The following is an 8,282-nucleotide window of genomic DNA, read 5'->3' as shown; positions in this document are numbered from 1 at the left end:
CAAATTTTCAAGAACAATTGTACACATAACCATACTATTTGTATATCATTGTGTAGGCGCCAGTGTGCTGAACATTTTGATATATGTGGTTTGATATTTATTTTCTATATCTTCGTTGTACTAGTACAAATCACAAAACACAGTTGAAAAAATCACAGCGCGATAGTTGCTCTTTAATAAAGTTAGTGCGAAATCATATCGAGCTGCTTTCGTCAGTCGAACGTCATGAAAACATTTGAGTTCTCGGAATTGAAAATAAATATTGAATTGTTCAGGCTATGTAGAAAACTAAATGGGTATACGGGAATATTTTGTGCTGATGTTAAATGTTCAGTAATAAATATTTTGATGGATTACTCACATATTTGATATGATCTAGGATTATTTCAGAATGATAGGTTAGTAAATCTATGTTTGACTAGATTTTTTTATATACTCGCCTTTTGTCGTTTTAACATTGACTATAAAAATCTGCGTTGAGTACGCCTCATAACAAGATTTGAGACCTAAAGACCATGGATTTGCTTTAACTCGAAGGAAATACTGGATGGATTGTACGGACTCATGCTTATCAATTTTTATGCCCATTCAAGCTGTGAGTGTGAATATTTCGGCTTGTATGGTCATGAAAAAATATCATCACAAAGTCAATATTTGTAGGATTTTTGCATGTTAAGTATGATTTTTTTATTTCTCATCAAATACACATTCAATCGTAACTAAAATCATGAAGAATAAACATGTTCAATGTGCTTTTCTGTCATTCTTCGTTTGGTCGTTGAAGGGTTCGGACGTGTTTTTCGAAGCTCTCGACGTCGTGACCTCATTATAATTTGAACTGCGCGGGTAAAGAACGCTCAGTTGCGACTTGGAGATTGACCAATACGGACGTGTTTTTAAAGCGCTCTGAAAAAAGTTTTGACTTTTAAATTTTTTTTACTACGACAGAATCTTAGTTGACTGATGGTCTTTGACAAAGACAGACTTGTTTTTGTGAGCTCTGAAAAAAATTTGACTTTGAAATATTTTTACGATTAAAAAGTTTCAGTTGACTTTTGAACGTTGACGAAGACGGACGTACTTTCGTGAGCTCTGACTATTGATGAAAAGTTTTGAGTTTTACTGACTTGTACTTTGAGAGTTAAATTGACTTCGCGTTATAGAATATGACTTGGTACTCGGGTTATTGAATGACTGGTGGACTTTAGTGTTAGGTTATTGTTATGAGATGACGACTTGACTTTGACTTGAGTTGTGTGCAATTAAATTTGTGTTGTGGTGTGAATCGATTGACTGTCAGTTGAAGTTCAGATGTCGTGCTGTGTGGATGGGTTTCTACAAAACGTGAGTACAAACTTTTGTGTTTGACTGTTGACGTGTCTCACTGTGTATGATGATTTATGATGATTTTAAGCGGCTGGCGTATTATTGCTGAGTTGTTGTACTGATAGAGAAGTGAAATGAGTTGGGCATAAATTACTCAGTACTGATATAGTGTCGATATGTTGTGATGAGAGATGATGGTGTTACAAAATATTTACTGAGCTACTTTGGGAAACGAACAGATGATGTAAAAACATTGGAAACATATTTCATGAAAATGCATGTGCTTATATGTACTAAATATGACATTGCTTTACTTGTATTTGCATGCTGTTAACATTTCTATTTTATTCCAGTGGGCTGTGGTGAGTATTGCAGATTTAACTTGTATGTGTGGTTTTTAGTTAACGATGCTTAATGAAAACTGTTATTGTACACTTAGTATGGAATGATGTGAATGATGATATGATGGGTAGAATTAATCAGTGCTTGTGTCTAGAAATGCTGAATGTTTATTGAAAAGGCTAAATGCTAGCCAGTACTAAAAGTTGAGCTACCGTGGAAATGTGAAACGAACTGATGGTGTAATATGATGGTGTATTGACATACTTTTCTTATATGTACTAAATATGATATTGCTTTACTTGTATTTGCATGCTGTTAACATTTCTATTTTGTTCCAGTGTGCTGTGGTGAGTACTGTAGATATTACTTGATTTTTAGTGTCTATGAATGCTGATGTATGATAGCTATAGCATGAGCTCAATGCTAACCAGTATTATGAGTTGATGTATTGTGGTGATGCTAATCGAACTGATGATGTAACATGATGGTGAACACTTACTGAATGCATAAAATTTATTGAATTGCGTTTGTTGATATGCACTATAATATGATAAATGTATTGCTTAACATGTATATTTCATGATGTTTAATTTCAGTGGGCTGTGGTGAGTACTGTAGATTGTATTGCCTATGTATAGAATTCAATAAAAGATTATGACTGAAAACTGCTTTTGATTCTTTTTGAACAGTTTTAGGGACTATAAGTCTTTAACAAAAATATGTCGGTTGGCGTTCATACAGCAATGTTTTGAGTAGTACAGAAATGTTTCTACGTTTGTGGTCGCCAGTTGTCTGTGATGTGTAAAGTGAAAAATACACGGAGCTTTGAATACAACAAACATTTACTGTTTTAACACAGATTGTGTGCTATGCATTTTTCGATGTAGATCTTTTTCAGATTTGACATGAAATGTAGACCTGACATTTGAACAGAGCTGGGAAACGAAAAGGTAAGTTTGTTAAATTTCACAATGAACACTTGTGTTTTGACAAAAGAAGAGATAAAGTGAGTTTTGTCATCATCATGGTTTCTTTCAGAGTATAACTCGTGAACAGATGAAAACCTATTTTTTGCTAGATTTTCATGTACTCTTTTTTTGGATGATAAGTATGTCAGTAACTCAAAATCATACGGCTAGTACAGTATGGAACATGAATGCTTTGTTCAGATTTTCAGATGTGTGCTGGCAGTTTAAGTCTGGCAGCTGAAGTGAACAGTCGTGTTTTCTGGAGCTCCAACAATATGCTAGAAGGTAAGTAACTATGTTTGTTTTGCATTGCATGTTTTTATATGTTTCAGACTTTCAAGCAGAGATGTCATGCTGACTGGAGTTGAGCACAGGGCAGTGACAAAGTGAAAGGTAAGTACTTTTGACTGAATGTTTGTTCTATGCATGTTTTGTTTCAATACATTTCAGGAGTGCTTATCCAGTGATGATATGACAGTTGGAGTGAACAGTGGAGCCAAGCAGTCTTGTTTTTGGAGCTACTCAACAAGCCTTGAAGGTAAGTTTAGAATTTCTCAATGTTAGTGAATTGAAGTACTGTCACTTGCTTTTGGACAGTCGAACAGAACAGACGTGGTTGCGAGAGCTCTCATATCTGTTGTGTTAAACTGTTTTTATGATATGTTATGTTTGTTTGTTTGTTTGTGATGTACTATTTTTCAGATGCTGATGGCAGTGATGGGTTTTCAAGCTGACCTGAACAGAAAAGCACTCATATGGTAAGTACAAAATAGTTGTTATATGGGATGTTTTGTGCATGCTTTTATGTTTCAGGTGTACTTGCTGACAGCGACGAAGACGAATCAAGAAGAGGAACATTGTTCAGAAAGTGATTGGGACTTGCAAACAGGGTAAGTGTAACACTTGTGTTTGTTTAATTTGTAACATGCGTGCTTTGCTCTGTTTCAGATTTTACATGCAGAAATTAAACAGGATTTCAACTGCTGAGACACAATTCATCACAAGTAAGGTAAGTTTTAATTCATTGATTTGAGTTGTACAATGTGTTCTTTACTTTATTTCAGATTCGAGTCACTGGTTTACACATGGAAGAAGATTTCCACGTCGGTTACTCAACTCTACAGAAGCAAGGTAAGTCGATCAAATTTTTGTTTTCATTTGTACTGCTGTAATGTGATAGTAAACTTATGCTATTTTTCATGTGTGTCATGTACAGATGGATAATTCAAAATTGATCTGTGTTGGTTTATGTTCAAAAACGTTTTACATGTATGTGTGTTTGAAGATGTTTTGTTTCAGTGGATGTCCAGATGGCAAGCAGAACAGACGTGTTTCTTGGAGCTGCCAAACAGTGAGTACAAACGTTTTATATTTTTCAGTTGTTTACTCATAGAAGTCTGTGAAAGATGATAACAAGGGTTGAATTGCACAGTACTTGTGTCTAAAAATGCTGATGTGTGACGGTTTACTGAAAAGGGTAAATGCTAGCCAGTACTAACACTTGAGCAACCGTGGGATGTCGAACTAACTGATGATGTACTATGATGGTGAACACTTACTTTGTGTATCGAAATGCTTTTGTTGATATTTACTAAATATTGATTGACATTTGTTTGCATGCTGTTAACATTTCTATTTCATTTCAGTTGGCTGTGGTGAGTATTGTAATATACATTTGTTTCAATAAATCATGATGAATGAACACTGATTTCGATTCTTTTTTACAGTTTTAGGGATTATCACTCTATAACAACTCTGTCGGTTGGTGTTCGTGAATGTGAGCTTAATGTTTGAGTAGTACAAAAATGTCTTTACTTTTGTGATCGCCAGTTGTCTGTGATGTAAAGTGGAAAAAACACAGCTATGAAGCATACAATTGTTTCAATATTTTATCAATGATAGTGTGCTATGCATGTTTTGATTTAGTTCGTTTCAGATACGACATGACATGAAGAGTTGACAGTCGAACAGAGCTGAGCAAAGCAGAAAGGTAAGTGTGTTTCATTTTAGTATGGACACTTGTATTTTGTTTTTATATGGTATGTTTTGTGCATGCTATGTTTCAGGTGTACTTGTAGTCAGCGACGAAGACGATTCAAGAAGAGGAACATTGCTGAGAAAGTGAATGGGACTTGCAAACAGGGTAAGTGTTACAATTGTTTGTTTGATTTTTACCATGCATACTTTGCTTTGCTCTGTTTCAGATTTCACATGCAGAAATGGTCTCATAGCAGTGCCAACAGTGAATAAGGATTTCAGCTGCTGTGAAACAACTCAACAGAAAGTAGGTAAGCATTGAATGAATGCACTTGAGTTGTACAATTTGATGTGATGCTTTTCTCTGTTTCAGATTCAAGTTCCTGGTGTAGACAGAGAAATGTGTTTGAAGAAGGAATTCTACTACTGTGATTCAACTCTACAGAAGCAAGGTAAGTAGAAACAAAATTTTGGTTTAATTTAACTCATGTGTTTTGCACTGCATGCTATTTTTCAGGTCTCTCATGCAGTGATGCAAAAGAAGAAGATTTCAAGAAAGAATCACTGCTGCAACTCAGGCCTATAACAAGGTAAGTGTTTACTATATTGTATACAAAATGTTTCTCTGTTTTACTCTGTTTGAAGGTTTCAATTGCAGAGATGTTGCAGAGATGTTTTGACAGCTTGTGACAGAAAAGAAATTCAGCAGCTGTGTCTCAACTCTAGCCACGAGGTAAGTCAAAACAAATATACTGGTTTGTATGTTATGTTGTTATGCCCTTCTATGTTTCAGACTTACATTGCTGTGACTGTTCCACAGTGGGTCAAAAAAGAGACGAATACAGGTTTCAAGAAGAAAATTGGCTGTTAAAAACCTGCACAAAATATGAGGTAAGTAAACTACTCTTTTGGTTTGTTTTGTGCTTTGTTATGCTTGACTATTTTTCAGATTGGAATGGTGGGTCGTTACAGAGCAGACTTTTGGACAACTGAGAAGTTGAGAAACAGAGAATGATTCAATATCAGCTAGGTAAGTCTTGATTATTCTGCATTGTAAAATGTGTTTCTTTTTCATTTCAGTATGGCTGTGGTAAGTACACTAACTTTCTATAATTTCATATTGAACTGTTTTGATGACTTGTATTATGCATTGCTAAATGTTTTTTTCATTTCAGTATCCTGTGGTAAGTACACTAACTTTCTATAATTTCATATTGAACTGTTTTGATGATTTGTATACTGCTATGCATTGCTAAATGTTTTTTTCATTTCAGTATAGCTGTGGTAAGTACACTAACTTTCTTTAATTTTCATATTGAACTGTTTTGATGACTTGTATTCTGCTATACAAAATGTGCTTTTTTCAATTTCAGGTCAGCAATGGTAAGTTTATTGTGTTTCTTTATGTATAATTTTGTATACATATTGTTTTTTTCATCATAGCATGTTTTTTATATTTATGCTTTGTGTAAGTAAAATGTTCATAAATCATTCTTATCTTTAAACTAAAAATGTATTTTGATATGCAAAATGTCTGTATGATTTCAGTTGCCAGAGGTGAGTACCATTACAGTTGAAAAGTTAGTTTTGTTTAGTTAAAGTTTTGGTTCACAGTTCTGTTTATTATTTGGCAAAATTTACATGTATGCATTGAGTCTTGATTTCAGCTCGATTGTGGACTGAAGAAGATTGCCAGCAGAGGGATTGGATACAAAATACAAAGTAAGTACTGAGTTTCTTACTAAAAGTTTTGAGTTGTATTCATTGTGTGTTAATATGCTATGATTGCTATGAACATGACTTTTGTATTTCAGCGAAGACAACATAGGTAAGTAAAATTGTTATCTGTTTCAAGTTTACTGTTATAGTTCAATATTGTGTTTATAAATTGTAAGTTGTACAAACACATTCAAAAGTTTCTGATCATGCTTTCAATTTCATTTCAGCCCTACTACAAGACGAGTGTTTTCTACTACTAGACGTGTCAGGTTTACTTCCAGGCGAGCAGTGACAACAAGGCGCCTTTGTGGAAACAGCAAAACAAACAAGTGAGTATTAGTTGAACAATTGTTTGAGATTGTTTTAATGTTATGTTATACTTAAATGCAAAATTGTGCACATAAATTGTAAGTTGTACAAACACAGTGAAAGTTTCTGATCATGCTTTTCATTTCATTTCAGCTCTACTGCAAGACGAGCAGTAACAGCAAGGCGCCTGAACATGCAACACAATAAAAAAAAGTAAGTATCAGTCAAACAGTTGGTAGAGTTGTGTGTTTTTCTTTAGCAGTTTGTGTTTACTATTTTATTTGATCCATGGTATATTACACATGCATGTTTTTATCATTTCAGGCTGTTTACTTTCATCGTTTACTGTTTAACACAATTTGCTTTTCTATTTTCAGTGCCAATTTGCAAACCTTGATGTGGACACCGAGTAGTCAATACATACGTGTGGCGTATAGCTGCGACAAAACCGTGGGTCCATCGCACCGATAACTTGAACATTGGCCCGTGTATGGACATCAGTGCAACTTTGTGAATCCATGTATCTTTGTGAATCCATGTAACATTGCGAATGTGTGTCGATCGAAAAATGTGTACATTCTGAACTGAAACGAACTCGGTGTTGCAAGTGGCAAGTGTTGACAGTGTGTATGTTTATGTTTATGTTTTTACATGAAAACTAAAGGAGATTGTTCTCCTACCTTTTTTTTCCTTGTTTTATTGCGCTGGCCAGCAATATTGATGTATTGATGTATGTGTTTGTGTTTAAACTATGCAATACCAAAATCAAACAAAAAATAAACATTAACAGTCATTAACTGTGTTTGGGCGGCCGAGGGGTTTAAGACTCCACAAGTGTGAAGCGCACTGATAGCACTTGGGGGTGAACACCTCGGTATTTCGGTGCTAAAATGTTTTCACGGTGCTTATCTTGACGCACTGTTAAGACTACCAACCAGTTAATGATTGCTTCATCTTTAAACAAAAAGTAAGTCTCTACTTTGGCACAAGAGACTCCAAGTACCAAATACCAACAATTAAAAAGCAGACGTTTTTCAAAACTATGATCGCTGAGATTGATAGTCAGATGGAGTCCTGCCCATTTAGCTGTGTAGCGGTCTAGGGCGGGGTTGCAAGTCAATACGAAATGAGGCGCTATAAAGCAACTCGTCCCCGTTATGACCGTCAATACTTTCGACACTATCTGGGAATCCTTTCAACACCACATTGTTGCGCTGTTGGAAGGGTGGTAGGCACGCATGGTGACATGCCTGTGCTTTGCTATGCGACACCATGGTATTTTCGTACGGTGACACGAAATATCTTAATCTGGCTCTCTCAGAAACGCAGGCACGCGTTGACCGAACCTGACCGATGACCGAGCAATAACATTTCTATTAAGTGCTTCAATGCACAAAGTCTGCTAGGCTGGGTGGGAAGGCGACTTCTCTTGTCTGAGCACAAGAGGAACGGTCACAAGTCCGTGAAAACGCCGAGTGACACCACTAGCTTGCAAACGTACAAAGCAAAAAACTTTCAAACTTGAATTTGAGGTAAAACGATAAAAAAAACTATATGAATGACTAACCGATATAAGATATTTTCCATATGGCAACAAACTATGCTACTCAATGTTGCGTTGAACATTAATTGCGCCTTACG

General features: G+C 35.5%; 1 long non-coding RNA gene across 16 annotated transcripts; it reads left to right on the top strand.

The window, feature by feature from the left end:
* Positions 1–310: 310 nt before the first annotated feature.
* Positions 311–8,059, top strand: LOC127874425 (uncharacterized). Of its 16 annotated transcripts, none has more exons than XR_008046913.1 (5): positions 311–2,618; positions 2,838–2,921; positions 3,087–6,661; positions 6,795–6,854; positions 7,019–8,059. It is a non-coding gene; the product is annotated as an uncharacterized LOC127874425 (long non-coding RNA). The 16 variants fall into 16 exon arrangements; XR_008046912.1 differs by having other exon boundaries at positions 311–2,921; positions 3,087–3,174; positions 3,450–6,661; XR_008046910.1 differs by having other exon boundaries at positions 311–2,921; positions 3,087–3,174; positions 3,339–6,661.
* Positions 8,060–8,282: the final 223 nt, after the last annotated feature.

The sequence above is a fragment of the Dreissena polymorpha genome, chromosome 3 (assembly GCF_020536995.1).
Source record: "Dreissena polymorpha isolate Duluth1 chromosome 3, UMN_Dpol_1.0, whole genome shotgun sequence".
In the NCBI taxonomy this organism is placed as follows: Eukaryota; Metazoa; Mollusca; class Bivalvia; order Myida; family Dreissenidae; genus Dreissena; species Dreissena polymorpha.
The sequence above is the reverse complement of the archived record's forward strand: the minus strand, read 5'-3'. Positions and strand labels throughout refer to the sequence as shown.